Raw genomic sequence first — 26,467 nt, 5'->3', positions numbered from 1 at the left:
TATTGTACGTGATAATTAAATGATGATTAATGAGTTTTTGGTCGATAACAGCGGCGATGTCTCTGTGGAAATAATAAACTGTAATAACGCTTCATAGGCGACATATCTTGTCCCGAAGGTAAAGTGATGTTTTTGGCTTAGGAAATCCCCGTAAAGCGCTTTGAGCATAAAATTTAAGGGATATTGGGCTATTAAAAAAGCTCATGTTTTATTTACGTCTTGAACTTTTATTTTCTATGCGTTGAACTCCCCAATTAAATATGATTATCTGCAATGTCAATTTTTATTCTATTAATTTTTTTCTCATAAAATATTATGTCCGTTTGTTTTTTTCCCGATGTGCTATAACTCGTGGTGTGCCCATATTTAGGAATTTCTAAATATAGATTATCAATAGGCCAAATTGAGAAGATAATTTGTGCATATCATGATAATGAGAGTTTCTCACATTAATGATAGAATCGATGTGACCCGTGCTACACACGAGGAAGTGAGATGAGCACACAAGCACACAGTGACCTGTATAATATAATCCCTGCTCCAAAAGTGGAGAGCGAGCGGTGGGGCTGCCTGAAGTCTGGGATCGTAAAAATACTAACAAAAGGGTGATAATTGAGAGGCTTCGGATGGGATGGGAATATGAATACAGACAATGTACTTTTCGGGGACAAACCCTTCGTCAGCAAAACAATAAACAACTAAACGTTGAAAACAAATGAAATTTTTATTCATTTTATTTTGTTTTCAACATTTATTTGTCTTATTTGCCAGTATTCTTTTTTTTTGTTTGTTTGTTTGTTTCTATCTATATCGACGACTCATTCAACGCACGAGAAAGATATCGCAAGATTTCAATTGTTCAATGCCAACAGTTTGCAGACGACTAAAAGCATTTGAAATGGGCATGATCTATATTACATTTCCATGTGCTCGAGGTCATTGGTCACATTGCAAAGCGTGCTTAAAAAATGACCCACATAGTGAAAAGTGGTCACAGTTTGAGAAATATCCCACGTTACGATTGGTCATTTTGCTCAGCATGACTCAATGGTATGTTTACAACTTTCAACAAAGCAGTGTGTTTAGATGCATTGAGAAATGTCCAATCGTTGTACAGCAACAATGTGATTGATGACTAGCTTGGACGAAAACATAAATACAGATCGCTCCCATCATGTCGGTCCTCATGTGGATTGCTGCATACATTGGCTGGAAATGCATGTCCAGCACCAGCCACGGTGGGACGGTGGGGGACCGAACTACTAACTCTTCTCAGACAAGAGTCGTTTCAGGTTGTCTTTTTCAGATGGAAGGAGTCGTATTTAAACTAAACTAAACTTGAGCTTTTATATACCGCAATATCCACGAAAGGTGCTCAAAGCGCTTTATAAGGGGTCCCTGACCAACAGCAACAAGGTACATGTAGAATGAGACATGCATGACGCCTGTTAGACGAGATTACAATTATTTTCCGACATAAACAACTTTGATAACGGCCAGGTACTCATTTTACACCTGAGTACGGTGAGATAATGTGAGTAAAGAGTCTTGTCCAAGGACTCAACTATGCGCCGAAGCGAGGCTCGAACCCAGTACCTTACGATCCGAAAGAGAGTGTCATACCACTAGAACACATAGCCGGATTCGTATTTGCGCTGATATGTTCAGCATTTCATTCGCCGCTTTATCACAGCAGAGAGTCTTCGATATAGAGGTGGATCTGCGCTGATTTGGGTGGGGGACAGTTCCATTCACTGAACCGACTTAATCTTTGTGAAAGGCAATATCTCTGCTCAAGTATACATCGACACTATCCCAAGGCCTTAAAAAATAAAAATGAGTATTTATGTAACGCAATATCCACTAAACATTTCCAATGCGCTTTACATGGGGTCCCTGGACAACAGCAACGCTTAACATGTAGGACGGGACAAGACGCCTGTAAGGCGATATTACAATTTTTCGGACATAGGCGCTGTTTACGGCCAGGTACTCATTTTACACATGAGGACGGTGAGAGAATGTGAGTAAAGAGTCTTTTCCAAGGACTCAACAATGCGCCGAGCGATGCTCGAACCCAGGACCTTCCAATACGAAAGCGAGTGTCATACCACTCAACCAGATAGCCTCGTGTTGTGCCGTTATTTATGGCACATAAGAACGTTAACATTTACTAACATGACAATGCAAATCATCATGGGAAGAGAGAAACGACAAGAAAATAAGATTCAAACATTGGACTGACCGGTGATGTAACCTGAAATGTCTACCATTGAACATTGATGGAATGAGTTTGAGAGACGTGTCAGAACCAGCGACATCTAATATACAGTAGACGATGGTCTGTACCCGAAATGATGTAAGGATTCTTCATCAACTAGCATTGAGGGAGGAGTACACGGCAACGAATTTTAACTCACCCAACCCTAACACCGACTATATCCGTAGATTACTTTTACCCCATTCCCATTTTATTACATTTTTCTGAGACAAATTATAGGCGTAGTATCAAAGCTAATGTTTTTAGTTTTTACATGTTAATGTTAGTTGAATAAAACTATCTATGTACATGCTCATTTTAAATACATTTTTTTTCTAATTTTGAAAAGTAGCAAAAATCTCTAGGATTGAGTGAGTTAAACCTCTCACATTCAATGGAAAGCTGAGTACAAGCATGCGTGCATGAGGCTGGCTGTCATACAAGATATTGAATAAAACTAATCAAAGAATTACGTTTTGTTGTGATTCGTTCATCTCCTTGTTCAATTTTTGTAGGGTCCGACATTGACCCGTGTATGTATTTCGTTGATAAGTCGGGGTTTTTGTTTTTATTTCTACGTGTGAGTTTGATACTATCTTTTAATAATCAAATTACCTTTCGTTTGGTTACATCTTAGTTTAAAGGGGTTCTACCGCGTGCACTTATTTTTGCAGGTCTGATAACCCACATTATTATGGGCCCATTGTTGTAATGGGAATACTCTCAAACCACAGATTGTCCATTAGAACAATGTTTCATCAAACCCATAATTGCGTTCGTTCGGCTGCCAAATCTAAATATATGTGCACGTTGGGTTCAAGCGTTGCTGAGTTATAAGTTGTTGATTCACTAATCACTATATGATACAATAAAATTATACCATAGTCACAGCGAGTCAACCAAAATATTATAGAATGATTTCATTATAATGTTTTAAAGAACCCTACAAAATGTGAGCGGCTATGTGGTCTAGTGGTATGATACTCACTTTCGGATGGACGGTCTTGGGTTCGAGACTCGCTCGGCGCATAGTTGAGTCCTTGGGAAAGGCTCTTTACTCACATTCTCTCATCGTACTCAGGTGTAAAATGAGTACCTGGACGTTAACAGTGTTGTCTCTGTCCAAAAAATTTGCTATATCGTCTGAGCAGGCGTCATGTAACGTAATACATGTTAAGTGTTGCAGTTGGCCAGGCAGGGACCCCTTGTATAGCGCTTTGAGCACGTTTAGTGGATATTGCGCTATATAAAAGCTCAAGCTCAAGTTTAAGGAATGTATTTTTAATTCATTCTTTTTTTAAAAATCAGAATTGAAGGAAAGTCCTTAAGATGCCTGGAATTTGTTGATCTGACGAAAACCTGATATTGATACAAGTAAAGAACAAATCCCCATGTATAAAGAACGAAAATGATTCGAATCGGAAAGACAAATATATTAGTCTTCATTTCAAAGTCTTTATCTGGAATCAGACGAAACTCAATTTTATGTTAGCTAAAAGTTTTCTGTATCTATTTGCATAACTCCTGTTTGCCAATAGCTTCAGCTATTCAACTGCAGTTGTCTTTATTTATATTTGCCGATGGTCTGAGTAAGAGCCTTAACAACACAATTTGCTCATCTCAAAATCGTCTTTAGTGTCTATGGTGCAAGGCGTTTAGGTAAAATATTCACTTGTTTTGCCCGCCAGATCACTCCTACCAACACACAAAAGTAAATAATATGATATTTAACGTTTATAGTCTGTTATAGTTCGACAAATGGATGATGCCAAGTCTGCAAAGATAGATCATCATCAAGCCCTACTGCAACCTCCTCGTGGTGTCGAACGGTAACAGGTCAAGCTGGCCAACTGCAGAGGGCGACAAGAATAGGCAATGGCAAACCATTCTTGTAACTTTGCCGAGTTAACTGCATGAATAAGTCCAAAAAGTTAAACGGTGACAGCGTAAAGGGGAGCATGTTTTCACGGAAGACTGCTGCCTCGCTCGGTTGGGAGCGTGATGTTCGTCAGGTCACACCGAACCGTCAGCCAGTTACTAGACGAAATAAATTTAACAAATGTGACAAAACCAAAATTGGGACATGGAATGTCAGGACCTGTGCCCAAAAAGGAAAACTAAACAACATTCTAAAAGAAATGAAACGGCTCCAAATAAATATTCTTGGCCTGGCAGAGATGAGATGGAAAGAGCAGGGAACCATGTCAAAACAAGAAAACAACACGACATATAAGATCATATGGAGTGGTGGAACCTCTTTCCAAAAAGGAGTAGGGATGATCTTAGACCAAAAATCAACCAAATTTTACAAAGGGCACGTAGCAATCTCAGACAGAGTTTTGCTGGTTAAGCTAAGAGAGACCTGTAGTTGACACCAATATTATTCAAGTTTATGCACCAACAGAAGAGGCGACAGATGCAGATATGACAGAGTTTTACCATTCACTAGACAAAGCAAAACGAATGTGTAAATCACAAGAAGTCCTTATGGTAATGGGGGACCTAAATGCTAAGATTGGCAGAGGCAGAGATGGTGACATAATCGGACCACATGGACTCGGAGACAGAAATGAACGAGGAAACATCTGGGCAGATTGGTGTAGAACAAATAAATTAATGATTTCAAACACCTGGTTTCAACAACACCCAAGAAGAACCTGGACATGGCAATCACCAGGGGACAGAGCAAGGAACCAGATAGACTTTATAGCAGTATCATCAAGATTCAGAAATGGCATATTAAACTGCAAAACCTATCCAGGCGCCGATGTAGGCGCCAGTTGTTTGTACAGTAAGGATAAAGTTTAAAGCTATTCAGAGAACAGCTGGTAGAATAAAGAGGGATTACAGGTTATGCAAAGACAATGGCATACAAACAAAAATGAGAGAAGAATTTGAAAATGCACTCATGATACAAAGCCAAAGTGAACCTGATAACGAAAAATGTGAAAAACAATTTGATATATTCCAAAAGTGTGTCAAAGCAACTGCAGAAAAACATTTACCAATAGCTCAAATAAACAGCAAAAAGGAATGGATGACAAATGAAATTCTAAACCTATTTGAAGAAAGACGAAAATGCAACAGAGGGTCTGCAGAATACCAAACATTGAACAACCACATTAAATCCAAATGCATCGAGGCACACGAGAACTATCTAGACTGGAAATGCTGCGAAATCGAAAGAGAATACAAACCCAACCCCCAACAAGCTCACCAAAGAATAAAAGAACTATCAGGGAAAAGGAAAAGCAAAGCAGCAGGAAGTTGTATCCAAAACAAACAAGGGGAACTGCTATTTGAAGAACAACATATAGAAAGCCGATGGGTAGAATACATAGGCGAACTGTACAATGATCCAAATAGAAATGAACCACCACTGAAATTCAAAGAACCATTAAGCGGACCAAACATTACCAAAAGTGAAATTGAACATGCCATGTAACGAATGAGGGATGGTAAAGCAACAGGCCCTGATGAAATATCTGTAGAGGTATTAAAAAGCCTAGGAGATCTAGCAATTGATGAACTTCACATATTATTCAACAATATATACAATACTGGGAAAATTCCAGAAGATCTCTGTAACTCTATTTTCATAGCAATACCAAAGAAAGCAGGTGCAGTCAGATGCGAAAATTTTAGAACTATAAGTTTAATAAGCCACATCAACAAAATACTGTTGCGTATAATTATCAACAGGCTAAGGAATAAGATTAACCCCGAAATCGCAGAAGAACAATATGGATTCCAACCTGACAGAGGGACAAGGAACGCAATATACCTCCTCCGTGTTTTAAGTGAAAGAGCTATACAGGTTCAGACCCCACTATACCTCTGTTTTGTCGACTACAAAAAAGCTTTTGATAGAGTACGCCACGAAGAAATACTAAAACAACTGCACTCCATTGGCGCTGATGAGAAAGACCTCAGACTCATGCAAACATTATACTACACCCAGCAGGCATCTATCAAAATCGGAAACTCTACAGGAAATTCCATTCCTATTAAGAAAGGAGTCCGTCAAGGGTGTGTTGCCTCACCAGATCTGTTTAATCTATACCAAGAAACAATCATTAATAATATGGAGGGAATAAAAGTAGGAGGTCACAACATAAATAATATAAGATACGCAGACGATACGGTACTCATTGCAACATCAGAAATCCAACTTCAAAAGATTGTTGACAAAGTGGTAGTAGATAGTGAAGCCAAGGGAATGGAAGTGAATATCACCAAAACGGAATGCATGGTAATACAGAAAAACCCCGAAAACAACAACACCTGCAATATAACGATTCACGGCGAGCAACTTACCAACGTAGAAAGTTTTAAATACCTAGGTTCAATAGTGACAACAGATGGAAGATGTAACCGAGACATACGAGCAAGAATAACTCAAGCCAAACAGGCCTTCATGGACCTGGAAAACATTTTGAAAAACAAACAGATGTCGTTCGGGATTAGATTCCGAGTCTTGAAGTGCTACGTGTGGCCAATCTTGTTATACGGATGCGAAAGCTGGACTACAAATGCAGAAACACAAAAGAACATTGAAGCTTTTGAAATGTGGTGCTTGAGAAGGATGCAGAGAATATCGTATACTGCACACAAAACGAACGAAGAAGTGCTAAAACAAACATACCAACAAAGGAAACTAATGCCCTTAATAGTGGATCGACAACTATCCTTTTTCGGACACATAGTAAGGAAAGATAAGAATGAATACCTGACAAGTTGTGGAAAAATACCTGGTAAACGCGCCCGGGGGAGACAAAGAAAAACACTCATAGACCAACTGAAGGGCTTCACCAACCTAACAATCCAAGAGCTGTTTGAAAAAGCAAGAGACAGGGAGGAATGGAGAGAGATAATTCATGCAGTATCCGAAGCCTGGACCAGGCATGGAACCTAGAAGAAGAAGAAGAGTCTGTTATAGGGACGTTAGTGAGAACAAATCATCAAACTGCTGGTATGGCAACAATAACCAAAAAAAAACCGGTGACATCAACTTCATTCAAACTATTCATCGTATTATGATAACACGGAGAACACCCCAAACGTCCACATCATATAATATCTTTGTGAACAAATTATTGCCTATATTCCATTTTTCTTTTTGTTTTAAAAAGAATATAAGAAACCATTTATTATTTCTTTGCATAATACCTTAAATGATTCTCAAGCGATGGGTCGTGCATATGTGTGCTGATTAATAATGATAACAATAAATGGCAATCATATGGCGCTTTTCCCCGTTGTCACAAGCTCTAAGGGATTTACAGTGATAAAAAACAAAACATATTACAGTGAGACAAGTTTGATGGAAAAGTGATACGAATTCAATTTAACAACAACAAAATATGAAAATAGTATTGCACCCTTATGATCTAACTTTGAGCGAGATTTGAAAGTTGTCAACGAATCCGAGCATCTCACTTGTGATGGGAGAGAGTTCCAAAAATTGAGAGGAACTATGCTTGAGGAGGATGCCGTATCAGTTGGATTCCAGTTTGGCTTCCTGGTACCGTGATATTGTTATTCACTGTTTTCACTTGGTACTTTATACCCTATATTTCTCATCGTAACAATCATTTTGCGGTACTGATTGTCGTAAAAATGAGTAAATCTTTTCCTTAAATAGAACATTTTATACCCTATATTTCTCATCGTAACAATCATTTTGCTGTACTGATTGTTGTAAAAATGAGTAAATCTTTTCCTTAAATAGAACTCGATAAGAGACACATGAGTCTCATTAGAACGCATTCATTATCAAACAGAATAGGAGCCATTAATTTTGTGATTTATTAATAACCTTTTCACCACAACTTAGATATAAATTGACTTCAATTGAATATAATGTTATGACTTTCAATCGCGCTCGCAAAAAGTCGATTAATGATCATCTTGCGAAAGAAATCTATGGTATGGAGTGGCTTTTGATAAATAGATCGATCATGAGGACATCGATATGCAGGTTTGCAATAATCATTTGCAAAATAAAATATCGAATAAGCCACGGTCTTAAAGAAAATGATGTACTGTCTTTAGTTCGTAAAAAAGATCACCTCGATTTCCATTGTTGACGGTGGAAATTTGTATATTTGAGATATTAGTGTTATTTTATCTTTAACCCTTTCCTTACCAGCCATTTTCAGATTTTTTCCCAAAGTTACACACCCACCCAACACAAAAATAGTTTTTTCTTACTCAAACAGAAAGGCAACAAATACATTCTATGTATGATATTGATCAGCAACATGAATTCTACAACACAGTGTCATGTTTTTATAGCTATAATAAAACATGTCTTCAAATTGTGTGATTAAGAAATGAAATCTGATTGTTAGAAGTGCTGGTTGGATCGTAACGAATGTGGCGATTTTCCCAAGGTGGTAAGGAGAGAGTTAATATATGTGAAATTAGGTGATTTGAAAACAATGCCAAACCCAATTAATCCAAAAAAGGCTAAGTTATTTTTTTATGAATCTGGCATTAAAAACGCTAAACTGGCAATCCTACTGATGTGTAGCGCGAAGCACCGGGATCAGCTGCTTCCGCGCCTTTAAAATATGAATACGGTCCAATTGACCGTTTTGGAATCAGTTATTAATTTTTTTTTAATATGCTGCATTATCCTTTAATATCGGATATGAAACATGTAACCATTAAAAACTGATGCTAATAATATTTGTTCATAAACCAAGGAGATTGAGAGAGAGAGAGAGAGAGAGAGAGAGAGAGAGAGAGAGAGTGAGAGAGAGAGAGAAGTGAGATATATATATATATATATATATATATATAGAGAGAGAGAGAGAGAGAGAGAGAGAGAGAGAGAGAAAGAAAGAGAGGTTGAGAGATAAAGAGAGAAAGAGGGGGAGAAGGGAGGGAGGAAGAAAGAGCAGTTGAGAGAGAGGGAGATGAAAAGTGAGAAGTTGGGAGAAAGGTAGAGTGAGAGTGGAGAGATGGAGAGAAAAGCTGAGATAGAGAGGGAAGTTGAGAGAGACAGATAGAGAAAGAAATTGAGGGGTTGAGAGAGGAAAAAAAAGAGAGAGAGAGAGAGAGAGAGAGAGAGAGAGAGAGAGAGAGAGAGAGAGAAAATCTAAGGGTTCACGATGCTCAATGTTCTTCAACACGTTCTTCCTTTTTTCCATGGCAGGACATATGAAACTATACTTTCTTCCCAAACAGTACGACTCACCTGTTAGGCTCCATCTTTAAATGTGCTTTTATATAGAGCAAAATCCACTGAACGTACTCAAAGCGCTTTACAAGAGGCCCGTGGTCAACAGCAGGCTATATGATATATAGGACGAAACATAACGCCTGCGTTAAAACCGACATTACAAAACTTGACAAATACGAAGAAATTTGGAAAAAGACAAAAAGGTGGGATCGTTAATTGGAGACAAAGAAGACGTTGAAAGACGAAAACATAATTTGTCCACAGCCTCTCTCAATGAGCTGACACGTGGATGGCTTAGAAATAACAAACTGAAAAGAGGGGGAAAACAAAAATGCAGCTATAAAAGAGCCTTATAAAATCAGTACATAATTACAACTGTTGAACATGAGTACCTAGTAACTAAAAGCGAAGAAGATAAACTAGATGCCTTCCGTAGGAAACAGCTCAGGACAATTCTAAATACACACTACCCAACCAAAATATGTAACAAATCGATGTAGGCCTACATACAATTCGAAGAAACACATCTATCGATTCAAATTTGGAAACAATGTAGAGACTAATTTGACAAATTTTAAGGAGAGACAGAACTATTCCAGCAAATAATGCTGTAGCGCTATTCTGTACAGCAAGTGGACATAACAAACACAAAGGCAGAACCACAACAAGAATATTATACACTACGATAAATAAAGACCTCAAGCGCCTCAATGACACACAAGAACAGATGCCAAATGGATTTAGAATACTTGAGATCCATCGCAGCAGACAGTCGTCATCAGCAGTGGACAGAACTCACTCAATAAATCAGAGAAGCTGCCAAAGCGTCCCAGCCCACAGTTTAGGAGGTGATCGGCTATTATAATAATAATAATAATAATAATAATAATAATAATAATAATAATAATAATAATAATAATAATAATAATAATAATAATAATATTGCACACTTATAAAGCGCCAATATCTCATGCAATATGAACTCTAGGCGTTTTACAAATATAAGATATATATCATTAATTAAACAATGACTACAGCTATTAGATACAGACATATTCAATATTTAAAGCGCTATCAATATAGAAATACATTTTTTAAAAACAAATCAAGCAAATAAATGTTTTCTAAAGTAATATGTCTTTAGCCTGCTTTTGAATGCCTCCAGGGAGTCTGAGTTTCTAATCTCATAAGGTAATTTATTCCAAATGGAAGGCCAGATGATGAAAATGCTCTTTTACCTTTGGTCTGGGGAGTGCGTAACAAGAGCACGTCTGAGGCTGATCGTAAGTTTGGAACAGGCGATTTCAATTCAATAAGTTTATTCAGGTAAATTGGAGCAGATCCATGGACGCACTTGAAAACCAATGTCACTACTTTGTTACTACAATCCTACAAACTATGGGCAGCCAGTGCAGCTCTAAAAGGAAGATGGGGTCGCTTCATGCGAATTCTTATAGTATTAACTTCTTTTTCAATAAATCAAGTAATTAAGTCTTATTTCCTTTATGATGATTTTACATTTTTTGCAGAGAAAACGGTGTTACTAGCCAAGTATTCATTTTACACCCGATTGCAGTGTGAGTATAGAAGACTTCCAAAGACTCAATTGCGCTGCTCGGGGCGGGACACAAACTCTGAAATACCGGTCCGTAGATTAGTGTAATACCACGAGACTCGAAAGCCGCGCTTATAGTACTACTTTTCTTACAGTATCTGTCACTGTCTAAAACACACTTGAGTAAAGTAGGGTGATGTTTGAAAAGCACATTACCCCAGTAACAATTGATTACTACCCTTTGTATTGGATATTTGTTATCGAAAAGGTTGTCGTTTAAGAGAAATATGTCTTTCACAAAGTCAGTCACATGTAAATTAGACCTATGTAACCTTCCATAGCTAGGTGAACAAAATACCATCTAGTCATTTAAAGTCAAAGGCACATATTGCCATAATGTTTCCAATTATTGTTTACTTTAATTGACACTAAATATTGCTTTATTTCATTTGGATCCGACGCTAGTCAATCGCAAACCCCCTCTAATCTAACAGAGACAATTACCCAATCGTCGCTGGGTGGTTGATAGAGGGATCAGATATAAACCTCAAATAAAACAGGAAATCGGTAGAGATTCCTTGGCTTTTAATTGGAGTGCTGTACCAATTGTGTTATCGATACAATAATATAACCAGAGTTTGAACGTGGCGGTTCACATTTGGGTACCAATCGAACCACTGGATCCTATAGATAGTTCGAAGTGACGTCACTCAGGTCTTTGTTATTGTTTTTTGCCATCCGCGTTTATGAGTACTGCTCACTGAACTGTATTAACCTGACTATAAATGTTCATGGATACACACATGTTTGTGTGTTGGTCCGTTATACTTCCGGATGGCAATGTTATGAGCTCCTTAGCCAAGCGCATACTATCTATATGGCATGTTAGAGAGAAGGCTCTTGTGTGAAATAACTATCTGGAAAAAATAGTTATAAAACGCAGAAACGAAACTTGTAATTTTAAAAAAACGTGTCCAAGAATGTTTCGTGTATTTGTCTTTCTGCTTTGTCTGAGATCACTCCCGGGTGAAGTCAAGATTATTTTTTTGTCGAGCCCCCTGTCATGATTGGGCAGCTGAGTCTGTTAGATCTGGCGGAAGGCACTCTGTGAGTAAACTAGTGTAATATCTAAAGAGTAGCAAGGAATTGCTATTGTCCGTTACACTCTATAGAGATCGGGATAAACTTTGACTCCATGAACCAGGTGGCTCTGTAGCACTATTAGTGTCTAAAGGGTAGCAAGAAATTGCTATTGTCCGTTTCACGCTATAGAAACCGGGATAGATTTCGATTCCATGAGCCTAACGGCTCTGTAGCACTGTTAGTTTCATACACACCTTTTCAGATTTCCACTGGACCCTATATTCTTCAAACAGCAGATTTGGTGAACAACAATAAAAGGTTATATTGTGCTGAAATTCTAAGAGCTAATGTTTATTGATCTTATCAATCATTAACCCGGTCTCTCTCTCTCTCTCTCTCTCTCTCTCTCTCTCTCTCTCTCTCTCTCTCTCTCTCTCTCTCTCTCTCTCTCTCTCCTCTCTCTCTCTCTCTCTCTCTCTCTCTCTCTCCTCCTCTCTCTCTCTCTCTCTCTTCTCTCCCCCTCTCTCTCTCCTGTGTGTGTCTCTTTATATATATATATAATATATATATATATATATATATATATATATATATATATATATATTATATATATATATATATTTATATATATATATATATATATATATATATATATATATATATATATATATATATATATATATATATATATATATATCCATGTCTCTCTATATCTATCTACCTACCCATCTATCTATCTATCTATCGATCTATCTCTCTGTCTCTCTACCTATATCTATCTATCTCCCTGTTACTCTCTATCTCTATATATCTATATATCCATCTCTCTCTCTCTCTCTCTATATATATATATATATATATATATATATATATATATATATATATATATATATTTAATATGCTCTAACTTAAATTATCCAGCACTCTCATACCTACAAGTACCCACTAACACTCATAAATAAATAAATAAATATATATATATATATATATATATATATATATATATGTGTGTGTGTGTGTGTGTGTGTGTCTGTGTGTGTACATAAATAAATAGATTTCTCTCTCTCTCTCTCTCTCTCTCTCTCTCTCTCTCTCTCTCTCTCTCCCTCTCTCTCTCTCTCTCTCTCTCTCTCTCATTCATTCTTTCATTAATCCCTCATCCTAACCTAATAAATAACGATAAAATAAACAATACAACTAGCGTTACTTCTATTGATTCAGTCTACCAATCCTATATCCGGACTACAGAAAACACAAGTTCTCCTAACCCAGTATGAATAAAACCTTTCAACTTCATTTCAATCCTACGACTGCAAGGTATACTATATACAGGTCTTACAGCTCTGTCAATTGGACTAATATAAGGGCGATGGATGTCTCGCAACACCAACGGTGCTTTTTGCCAAACGTGCCTTTCTTTTGCTTCATTTAGGTGCAGTAGTCCTCAGAGCCATTAGGCCTCATGAAGCCGGAGTTTATCCCGGTGTCTGAGAGCGTGTAATGTACAATAGCAATTGTTTGCTATCCTTTGGATATGACACTAGTCTATCGCAAAGTACGTTTCACTAGATCTAGCTGGGCCAGTACCCAACCAACGCTGAGTGGAAAGGGGGGTCAAAAACAAAAATAACTAGAGGTGCCTAAACGTCATTTGATTTGTGTTGTTCCCTTAATTATGAGTCAAATTTACTCCCTTTATCTTTATCTCCATCAGAAAATAAAACTCGGGACTCGGGATCGATCTCAGTCCCTCTGCATGTGAAGTGAGTGCTCGACCGACTGATCTATCGGGAACCCCTCATTTGGGTGTAGTTAACGCGTAATTCAAAAACATCAATCGATTAAAATTACTTGTAACTTGTCCCAAAAAAAAAGTATCAAAGAGAGGTTTCTTTAATTCAGTGGATTCACTTCATTGAAAACTTAAGGTTTTAGACTTATTACAAGTCTGTGGCAAACTTAATCGACTAAAAATTAAGGAAGAAGTTTTCTGAACAAAATGGAAAAATGTAACCCACGACCTTTAAAATCAATTTTGGCATCCACAACATAATACCGTTTTAAAATGATCGGTCACAATGAATGTGAATAATCAGATTATCAAATTGAGAAATTAAGGAGCAGGCACTGGTGTAAGATAAAGATCTGAACAAGTGTGTATGAAAGGTGCCAGACAAAGCATGAAAGAAAAATATAAGAAAATAAACCATCCCAAAAAATTAGTTTACCTCGAGTCTTATTCGAGGACAACAGCTAAGGCGATGGAAACTCAACATTCAAAGCTAAGTTGATTGGGGGACAAGACCTTGTGTAAGATAGACCTTGCACTGCTCCCATTAAATCACTCGATCACATTCTTTATTGCGTGTTTTCTCATCGTTACACCCCTATTTGGCGCCAACAAACAGGATGTAACATAACCTTGCGAACTCAATCTGATTTCGATCGTGATCTGACAAAAGAGATTACTACACGAGATGCTTAATCGTCCTTTGTGCTTCGTGTTTTGTCGCACGAAAACCTTTTTTTTAAATGCCTGAATAGAGAGAGAATAATTTTAGAATTTGTCAAACTCATCGTATGAGGAAAGATTATCTGACGGCTGACGTACGAACTTGGTAGTAATAGTAGCAGCAGTAGTAGTAGTAGTAGTAGTAGTAGTAGTAGTAGTAGTAGTAGTAGTAGTAGTAGTAGTAGTAGTAGTAGTAGTAGTAGTTGTTGTTGTTGTTGTTGTTATTGTTATTGTTATTGTTGTTTTGTTGTAGCAACATTTGTGGTTGGTCGCGTTTCTAAAGATGTTGCTATTAGATAAACATCATCATCATCATCATCATCACCATCAGCAGCAGCATCATCATCATCACCATCATTATCATTATTTTCATCATCATATTCTTCTTCTTCATCATCATTATCATCATCACCATCATCATCATCATCATCATCATCATCATCATCATCGTATAATATTATAATGTAGCCTTCATGTCCTTAAAACTATTAACTGGCTTAGGGCTTTTTTCAATGAAAACAAATTTCAACTCAGATGAACGCTCTTGTCAATAAGCTGTCAATAAGCTCTCAAGCTATGCACTCATTCCTCTTTTAAATCTATTTTGGTTTACTTCGTTTCTCTTTTTCCTTAGAAAATAAGATCCTAACGCATACGATAATACAGTTATTGTTTGTTTGTTTGTTGTTTTGGTTTCGATTTTTTGTTTGGGGAGCGGGGGGTGTTGGAAATTTTGTTTGTTTTTGTTGGTTTGCTTCATGTCAGCTTATATTTCTTCCATTAATTTTCTCCAATCGTTTGCTTTTTAAAAAATCGTATTTATGTATATTCGTTATAATTTCGATTATCTCCTTCGTTGTTTTTCGTATTGGGATGACGAGGGGAGGGATTGTTGGGTTTATGTTGTGTTTTCCTCTGGTTTCTCTATTTAATCATTCTTTTTATCCGCATCGTTCTTCAAAAAGAAGATACGTTTTAAGAAACGTTTTAGGAGTCGATGAACAGTTTAACAATCCTGACACTGGGCATAGATAAATAAATAGATCATGTTATTTATCTTATTTATTTATTTATCTATTTAGTTATTCCCCTCGTCTCCGTCCAACGTTTGAATAGATTCTTGCAGTAAGTTTATAGGCTTCAACAGTCATGAAGTCACTTCCCTCGTAATGTCGCATAATAACTTAGTAACTGGTTCTAAACTATTGGAACAATGACGGACGCCCTTATGAAATACTTCTCCGACGATCATAAAAGTGTATCCAGAGGAGAAAAACAGTATAAATCTGATCATCATCATCATCATCATCATCATCATCATCATCATCATCATCATCATCATTATCATCATCATCACCATCATCATCATCCGCATTATCATAATCATCATCATCATCATCATCATCATCATCATCATCATCATCTTATTCACCATCATCATCATCACCATCATTCTGAAATATAACTCATTCCCCCCAATAAAGACGGTTATTCTCACTCAAATTTTACAAGATACATTTAAAAATTCAAGATTGAGCCCCAGGCTCGGCCCGACATAACACTTCTATTAGGTGGTTAGTCATCTCAAAATCCACTCACACGGTATAAACATTAATGGTTTCGTCGAGTACTGTCTTTTTCCTTTCATTTCAGTTTCATTTCTCTCTCTCTCTCTCTCTCTCTCTCTCTCTCTCTCTCTCTCTCTCTCTCTCTCTCTCTCTCTCTCTCTCTCTCTCTCTCTCTCTCTCTCTTTCTCTCTCTCTCTCTGTCTCTCTCACACACACACACACACTCACTCACACACACATACACACACACACACAAACACAAACAAAAACACATGCACTAAAGCATATGGCGGATAGAAGGGAAAAAACAAGTGAAGTTTAAAATCGAAGAGAATCTATAAAGATTTATAAAGATTAGTAATACACACGATATGTACTCAAAGCGCTTTACCAGGTCCTACAACAATGGCCATACTACATATTATGGCAGACAAGTCTAGTCATGATGACGACTGTAAGACACAGTTTAACGTATTTTTTTATTCGGCTTGGACAACCATGTCAATGATCAGGTACTAATTTTAACTCAATGTCAACGAAAGAACGTGAGTAAAGAGGCTGCTCCAAAGATAAATTCAATGTAAGCTTCAACTTAATATACGAAAACAGATAGAATGGACGTTTCGGGTTTCCCCTTTATCAACAAAACAGGATAAATGAAACACTAACAGACGAATGAGAAAATGTGGTAGTGGCGTTGTTAAGATGAATCTTATCTGTTTCCGTATATTAAATTGAAGCTTACTTTCAATTTCACATTGTAATTTATTTCTTCGAGCTTCGAGCAGCAACATTTTCATTAATTTACACTGCTCCAAAGAGACAAATTAGCGAGCAGTCATTGGAGTAAGATAGAGACTTAAAGGGGTGTTTGAAATATTGCCAGAGAATGCAAGAAAGAAAAATACAAGAAAAGAAATATCCAAAAAACAATCAGCCTTCCATTTTTTGAGACGTTTCTGTTCTTTTCAGATTTAATTGAACGGCATAACCCACAACGATCGCTTCGATCAACGAACGACCTCAAATTGAAAACACCCCTCTGTCGAGTGAAGGCTGGTGAGCGCGCCTTTCAAGCATTCTGGTCCAAGGTTGTGGAATTCACTACCACTTGAGGGAAGTTCTTCGTCTTCACCAGAGGAATCCAAGCGTCGATTGAAGACATTCTTATTCAGACAAGCTTTCTTTTGACTATGTGTATAATTAGCGTTGTTCGTGACTGTGTTAGGGCTTAATCTATATTATGGGCCCAGAGCCTTCCTGATGAAGGGATATTTGGCGCACTATAAATCTATACCATTATTATTATTATTATTATTATTATTATTATTATTATTATTATTATTATTATTATTATTATTATTATTATTATTATTATTATTATTATTATCATCATCATCATCATCATCATCATCATCTTTATCTGCTCCAAAAGACTAAACATTTCGCTATCTACATCGGAAATCGAACTAAGGCCGGCCGTAGAGATCAGAAGCCGGATGTCAAATCACCAGACCACAACACTTTTACGACTACTATCTGTTAAAAAAATGGTTTAGTCCGAGTATAAGCTGATGATATTCTTGACTACCAGTCGCGAGACACTTGGGTTTTAATTACGCACGAAGGGCATTCTGATATTACAATATCTAGTTATGTAAATGGCTAAAGCGACTAAATGAATGAAGTCAATCATTAATGCTGCTTACTTTGTAAGGACGTCATCATATTATATAGAAGAGTAAAGTTGGTGCAATAAAATAAACAACATCACGTGACCGGATATTTGACATCAAACGTGACCCAGATTTTTTTATAAATGACCCGAACTATGCTGCAATTGACCTTTAGTAATGTCATGCGCATCCAACCAACTTTTTGTTTACATGTTGCTAAGGCAGCAAACTGAAGTTGGCGCGAATAAATTCAAGCTGTTTACTCCGAGTCTGAGATAGCTAGGGAGGCCACGATCATATTTTTTTATCGCCAAAATACCCCTTCTTTTATTTTATAGGAAAACCATAATCATGGTTCCCCCTCCTCCCGTAAACAAAACCATATCTATGTCCAGGGAAACGAAGATGGTTGCTTGTCTTTGGTTAAGGCGGACCATACTTTTTTTTTACAGCGTATCAAATGATCAAAGTCAAAGCATACGGTCAATGTAACGAAGAGAGTAAATTCGAATCTATCTCCTATCTCTTCGCTCAGATGACCCTTTTGACAGAAGACAACTACTACTTCTACACTATAACTATAACTGCACTACCACTACTGTATTATAACCACTGATACCACAAAACTATAGACTTTTATACTATCTAGAACTAATGGACCGTATGGCTTAGCGGTACGGTTTTCGTCTTGTCACAAAAGTCGAGCAATGCCAATGCTAAGTGTGATCAGTAATAGGATGGGTGACTAATCGTGAAAAATTATACACACATTACCCCACTCGATTGAATGAGTATCTGGCTACAGAAATGGCGGTTAGTGTAGTGACGGTTTAAGTACACAAGGGTCGCCTAACAGGCTGTATGACAAAGAAATATGGTTCCACACGGCTTGTTGAAGTGGGGGGATAAATATGAAACATTTTGAAGCGCATTGCTCACGGCTATCTGGAGAAATGCGCTGTATAAATATTCATATTTATGTACTTGGTCCAACGGATACTATTACTATTTCTACTACAAGACCTCTACTACTACTACTACTACTACTATTACTAATAATAATAAGAATAATAATAATAACAATATAATAATAATAACAATAACAATTATTATTGTTGTTGTCAGTATCACCGTTTATTAATGATTTTAAAAAGTGTTAAAGATACTTGCAAAATGTTGGTGTTGTGTGTGTTGTAGTAATCCAGCGACGCAACTCTGTACTGTCTACAACTACAAGAGACGCACAAGACCGTGGCACTAAACATCCCTGGCATGCATTTAGTCAAACAACATGAAAGCAACATTCACGTAGCGTTAACTACGTCAAAGGCAAAGACAAAACAATAGTGACATACAACCAGGACATGACAGTAAGTGAGGTGGAAATTCTCAGAATTGAAAGCAGACACTTCAATGTGATATTACTGTCAACAAACCTCCACCAACGCCATTCAAGTGGCCAGTTACATCCACCATTAGTGAGAAACCAATGATTGTGATAGGTGACTTTAACTGCCACAGCACCAATGGGGATACAATGAGAACAACAAAGATGGAGATACTGTTGAGGAATGGGCTGACCAATATAATCTGACACTCTTCTATGACGCATGAAGCATCCTTTCCAAGCGCTTGCTGGAGAACAGGCTACAACCCAGACCTTGCATTTGTGTCTTCCAGATATGTCAAAAACTGTCGGCAACCCCATTCCAAAATCAGTATACAGACCTATCGCCATTGAGGTAGGATCAGTCATCTCTACGAGAACAAACAAATTATATGAACTGTGTCCGTGGACCTGGCAGCTGCCTATGACACAGTAAATCATAGGAAACTGCTCCTAACGGTTGCAAGGGTAACTCGTAACACAAAAATAGTTGCAATAATAAAATTCCTTATGTCAAACCGTCACTTTTTTGTGGAAATGGATGGGAAGAAAAGCAGATCACAAAAGAACGGACTCCCTCAAGGATCGGTACTTGCACATATCCTTTTCAACGTTTATACCAACGACCAACCTCATTTTGAGAACATCAGGGGTTTCTATATGATCTGTGTCTTGTGTCCCAGGCCTCTGATTTCAAGACCATTGAGGAGAGACTAACGGATGTCCTGGAGCCACTCTCTGAGGCCACATTTAAAGAACTCACTTGCCAACCCAGGAAAAACTCAAGTGTGTGCTTTCCATTTAAAGAACCGCCAAGCCTAAAGAAAACAGGAAACTGAAAATCTGGAATGGGAACATATTGGATAAAAACACATTTCCCATGTACTTCGGTGTTACAGTAGACCGCACAATGTCCTTTTCTCAGAACACAAAGAAAACAAAAGCAAAGGTGGCCACAAGAAACAACTTCCTAAGAAAAGAGGCAAAAACTTACACGCCATGGGGAGCAGATCCGAAAACAGTCAGGACAACCATAGTAGCCCTCTGCTATTCATCAGCCGAATAGGTCTCACCAGTCTGAGTAAGATCCTGCCATGTCAAAATAACACCTGCCGGATCATTAGAGTAACTTGAAACCGACTGCAGTTCCAGTCCTCCATCGGCTGGCTGGCATTGCACCTCCATACATTCAAAGAGCCACTGATTCCAAAGCCCAGAAATATGAATAGAAAATGGACCCAAGGCACCCAAGGCACAGCCCAATGACAAGTAGACTGAAGTTGAGAAAGAGCTTCACGATGGAAGAAAGCATCAACCCTGACCATGCAGCTGTATACAGGCGTTCCACGTTGAGAGAGTGGAACAATCATGCAAATGAAGCTGTTGGAGATCTGAGAGAAGAACTGTCCTACGGAACTGAGCTCCCCAGAATGAATTGGTAACACTAAACAGAGCACAGGCAAAACTTGTGAGAACAACTGGAAGCATGAAAAAGTGGGGGCTGGCTGAGAGTAGCTTGTGTACATGTGGGTGCCCAGAGCAGACATCCTTAGAGAATGCCAGGATGCGCTCAGCTGCACTGACCATGACCCAAGAGTCTGCTCCCCAGATGCTGTGGAGTGGGTTCGTGTGTTGGTGCGAAACTGTGACGATGATGACTTGCAAAATGAATAAGTCTTACACCTGCCAATATATAAGTAAGATGACAGGATGCTGATCTTTTTAACATCAAAGTACTTTTGTAACCCGGCAGTGCTAACTTTTATGTGTAACCCAGAATGAAAAGTTATTACAAAAGACGATTGCAAGATATTTAGATAAATTGCTAGTTTATCATTGTGGTAGACGTACATATATGTATTAAAGTTACATATCCAATAACCTGTAGGTTAACAGAGAAGGAAGGGCGCACAAGTTCATTGTAATTTGAAGTTCAGGAGTTGGAACAAAGTTGATTTGCATTGAGTCAGAATTCAATCAAGTCTTAGACTTAGATTGAAAGAAAAAAATCTTTTTTAAAACAAGAAACAAAAAAACAACCCTACAGCGTTCACCAGAATGAATAAAAACAGGACAGTCTTTAAACTGTATCAATGGAAATCACATCTTGCATATACAAGACCTCTAGTGCTATTGTGAGGATTGGTTCTCAGTCTCACCCGTCCTGCTGTATCTGAGTGCCATAACACAACTTGTGAAATCCAAATAAATTAAAAACAGATTATAAATTTATATCATATTTATTGTCATTTCATTCATATTCGTGTTATTCACACTGAAATCATTTAAAAAAATATAGATATGATGTTTCTCCATTAAAGGTATGCTTGTATTCTCATCCTGTGAAAGAGAAAGAAAAAAAAAAAGAAAAAAATTGATAATTATTACTGAAACTGTGTAGTTCCATTTTTAAAAATCTGTGATGTAAGAGCCTCAGCAAAAGCTTTGGTTAAAAAAGGTTCTGATTCAAGAAATGCACTTTTTAGGCAGAACATGCGATTAACCTGTGTAGACTTTAGTATTATGGTCTTGCATATAATTATCAAGTGCAGAAAGTTTGCCATTAAAATGATTATTTAATAGAATTTAATATAATTTGATTCGAGAAATGGAACACAAAGGAAGAATTTGCGATTAACCTGTCCAGTCATAAGCATCATGTTCTTGTTTATAAAGTGCAGAAACTTTGCAAATAAATAGAATAAATAGAAAAGAATTTTATTCGAGAAATGGAATACAACGGCAGAATTTGCGACTAACCAGTTAAGACAAAAGCGACATGGTCTTATTTACAAAATACAGAAACTTTGTGAATATTTCGAGAAATGTAGCACAAAAGCATCACTGTCTTGCATAATGAAGTGCAGAAAGTTTGTGATTAAGCCACTGCATTATTTAATATGATGTTGCTGATAAATGAAACAATGCAATACAATTTTTAAAAATATGTTCTGCAACATCACATGGTCCCATCTATCAAATTCTACTACCATTACAAATCAGCTACATAGATGGTTTCATCAGTACTCTTATCTTGCTGATAAATTAAATTATAAATATAGAAAAGGATATAATAAACTTTAAAAAATAATTATAAAGTTAAATAGTAGACAAGATAAAGAGGTCATTGCCTATTTCTTTTTAAATTTCTTATTCATAACCAAGGAAGCAGGTTTCTTTTGCTATATTCTTCTTGACTTCCCTATGTAAATGTTTCTTTCAAGTGTATAACAAGCTCACAGGGCATTTTTATAAATAAACAGGAGCCAATACCATTAAAATGGAGAGATCACTGCCAAAAATTACATAGGGATAGATATGCATTGGTTTTAACGTGTATTAGACACTGTCATTAGAAAAAAGTTTTAAAAAATCTTTACAAACTACAGTAAGCTGCTTTTAAAATTAAGAAACGCTCGAAAGCAAAATATGGTCCTGTTCTCTTAATCACCGCTCTCTAGTCTCTAGATTAGGTCAATAAAGCTGAGAGGTTTTATGAAGAATATAGAATATAGAAGAAAAACATTAATTCCAATTTTAAAAAAACAAAGAAGGGTCCATAATGATATATGAGGAATTCTATAAGATACAGTAACATGAAAGCCATTTTGATAATCTTGAAGGATAAGACTCAATGATGATGATGATGATGATAATAATAATAATAATTATGATACTTCTTCCTGAATATAAATTGATTAATTCCCATGGTATAGGCAGGCCAATGCTTCCAGAACAATTAAAGGAATGCAGAGACTCATTCTTGTTGTAATGTTATTTAGATCTGAAAAAAAAAAGATAAGCATGGCATTCTAAACCATTTTCCCATGGTCCCATAAAAAGCAATATCATCTCACACAAAATCATAAAGTAAAATTCATATGGACCAAACAATGAATAAAAGTTATAATTACCTTATTTTATCAATTATTATCATTGGATTTATTTAACTTTATATGTATTAATTAAATGACAATTCGAAATTAAGATACCAATGTTTGAATGAATAACTGGATCTAACTCTACAAGTAAAATGTAAATGTGCAACTTATTCAGATTTCAGCAAGCACTTGTTACAGTCTGTCGCTTCATGTTACAGGAAAAACTCCAGTTCCATGAGCCTTATGACTCTAAAGGACCAATTATTTCAAAGTAAAATGAAATACCATTTATTTTTTAAGAAAGTTATCAAGCACTATTTAAGGTCTGTTGCTTTATGTTACAGAAACAGGAAAAACTCCAGTTCCATGAGCCTTATTACTTTAAAGAACCACTTATTTCAATGTAAGAAGAAATATCATTCAATGTTGAATATATAGACTGACCTATTTCTTAATGGTTTGCTTATATTCAATAAAAACATTAGAAAACATAATGGACCTGGAACTCAGATACCGCAAGGTTGTTAAAACCGTTGGGTCAGGTCTAATTTTATCAGAGGTTTATGATCATGAAGGCAAGATTACATAACCAATGTCGATTAGCTTTTTAAAAAATGGGCTTTTATTTACCTTCCGGTGAACTCATTTGATCAATATTTCCTGTATTTAACTTTCTGATCACATAAAAAAAGTCTAATAAACATTGAATATATTTTAATGCCTCTAGATTTCACTTTAAAGTCAAATAAAATATCTGATCACAAATAAAATTTTTGATAATTCGATCAACAGAGAGAGCTTTTCAAAATTGTTCGCTTATTATTCCTGAGGCAAAATTTAGATAAGACATCATTTCACATATCATGGTGATTCCTATGAATTACAAAATCCTAAAAAGCTTCTTCTTCATAAAAAAACGTAGAAATAAAATTAGGTAATCTAAAGTAATCAGAGAGGTTTAGTTTTCATTTCAATCCAAGGTAAATCCGTAAAGAGTTGTAGGACCAGGCCCCTCTTGATCATTACCCACAAAATTGATTGAACTACAGGGATGTGTATAAAACTGTAACAAAACCCCCAACGACCCCCCCCCCCCCCCCCCCCCCCCCCCCCCCCCCACACTCATACAAAAACTTAAGCACAGTTTTTTCATTTTCACTTCTCTTGAGCCAAGGGAAACTCGTTGCTCATTTTAGCTGCACAGATTCGAATTCAATCGCTTTCTCTCCCCCCCCCCCCCCCCCCCCCCCCCCCCCCCCCTTTTTTTTTTTTTTTTCTTTTTTTGAGCGAGTCTATTCTTTTCTCCTTTTTTTTTTTGGCCTTGTTCCGTTTCTGAGCATGAATTTCTTAAAATTGTTTGTTTTCTTTTTAATACAAAAATATTGGGTTTTTTTCCCTCTATCTGTCTGGGAATAACCAATTTTCGTTATTGGCAGACCCTGTCTGGGAATAATCATAGCGATGACGAAAATATCAGACCGCACTCCCTGCATTTTACAATAAAATATGTTTTCTTTCACACAGCTACCGACCAAATAAGGTGAATAGGCTTGGAAGATCCAAAACGTCATACATGTAGTTTGACACCTGCCAAATATCAAAGATGCGATAAGGGTTGAGTAGGACATTTTCTTTTCCCAGACATTCTCATTTTTTCACCACCCCTTCCTCCCTCTCTGCCATTCCTTCTCCCATCGACTCTCAGCAAAAACAATAACAAAAAGTCTTATGTGGCAAAAAACGGCTACCAACTTAAATCCCTCAAACAACACAAGATATTGAAAATCGGTGGCAGAGACCCTTTGCCTTTGTCTTGTTCCTTTTCCAGTTCCAGTCATGAACAGATAATGAGAGAATGAAGACCTAAAGATTGTTTCGAAATCATTTATCAGGTTAGGAAAGAGCGAGAGTCAATAAAATATGACAAGCGATGAAAGCTTCGCACCACGAAAGATGAGGATTTAAAAAATACAACTTTTGTTGAGATTCCACCTGCTGAGGAGGGGGTGTCTGCTTTTTTTTTTTTTTTTTTGTTCCTTTCTGTTTTCTTTTTCGGTCAAGTTATGACTGACACACGTTCTAGACTGTAAACGTTACCCATAAAATGTCATAAATTACGAAAAGTGTTTTCTCTCACACAGTATTCGAATCACTCACTGAATGAGCATGAAGCAGACATAAGTGAAGGAAACGTAAACTCTGTAAGTGAGAATCGGCGAGTGAAGCTGTACTGTAATGACTGACACTGACAGTGACAGTCAAATTGCGAAGTGAAATGAAAACAAATAAACAACGCATTCTAAAATTATGCCGGTGAGACATCCAAAGTTAAATACCCGAACGCTATTATGGATTAACATTCAACTAAATCGTTTCCTGCTCTCAAAACCAATCGATACAAAATACAAACTCAAACACTGAAATTGGAATCTTACCTTTGCATGAGTTGGACTGCCATTCTTTGCTGGTGATTAGGAACTTTAGCAGCCGGACAACGTTGCGCACAAAACAGGTCTCCCGTTTTTGTCGTTCAAATTGTAGATAATACACATTCAGTTAAAAACAAACACGTACAATTAAAATTGTTATTTAGTTAAATTCTTTGTATATGGCTAAATTATTCCGAAAACCAGATTTCAAAGAGTTCTTGTTTTGTTCACACAAGCGCATTGATTTTGGTGAATAATCTTGACCGTGGTCTAAAAATAGACCGACAGTAATTTTTGATAAATTTTACCATTTGTTTAATAAAAAATCAATATTTAGATATTATTTGACGCGTGATCGAGTATTTATGAATATGTGTTTCTTTTGACACCTAACAGACATTTTTTAATGGTTATTTTTTTCTATAATTTACATTGGAAGGTGAGCTGTCAAAGCCAGGAACATGTGTTTTGCCACGTGCTTCTAAAATGGTCACGTGATGTTGTTTATTTTATTGCACCAACTTTACTCTTCTATAGAGCAGTAAAGTTAGGTGCCCATAACGTAAACAAAGGTCGAGAAGCACATGGCAAACCACATGTTCCTGTCTTGACAGCTCAAGTTCCAATGTAAATTATAGAAAAAAATAACCTTTAAAATTTGGCTGTTAGGTGGCAAAAGAAACACATATTCATAAATACTCGATCGTGCATCAAATAATGTCTAGATATGGATATTTTATGGAACAAAAGGTAAAATTTATCAAAATTTACAGTCTATCTATTTTTAGACCAGAGCAAATTATTGCGCTGGTGTGAACAAAACGAGAATTATTCGGAGCCTGATTTTCAGAATAATTTAGTCTATATTATTATTTCTGCAACTCTTAGATTTTATGTAAACATATTTTCAATACTGAAAGTGTATTG

At 36.7% G+C, this 26,467-nt stretch overlaps 1 long non-coding RNA gene across 1 annotated transcript; it reads right to left on the bottom strand.

Moving 5' to 3' along the window:
• Positions 1 to 20,868: 20,868 nt before the first annotated feature.
• On the bottom strand, positions 20,869 to 26,028 carry LOC144978476 (uncharacterized). Its single transcript, XR_013646516.1, has 3 exons — positions 25,547 to 26,028; positions 22,908 to 23,014; positions 20,869 to 21,570 (listed from the first exon to the last, which is right to left on the bottom strand). It is a non-coding gene; the product is annotated as an uncharacterized LOC144978476 (long non-coding RNA).
• Between the last annotated feature and the right edge of the window lie 439 nt (positions 26,029 to 26,467).

The sequence above is a fragment of the Berghia stephanieae genome, chromosome 8 (genome assembly GCF_034508935.2).
Source record: "Berghia stephanieae isolate SIO BIC M18660-M18661 chromosome 8, UCSD_Bste_1.3, whole genome shotgun sequence".
Taxonomy (NCBI): domain Eukaryota; kingdom Metazoa; phylum Mollusca; class Gastropoda; order Nudibranchia; family Aeolidiidae; genus Berghia; species Berghia stephanieae.
This window is presented reverse-complemented; position numbering and strand designations above follow the sequence as displayed.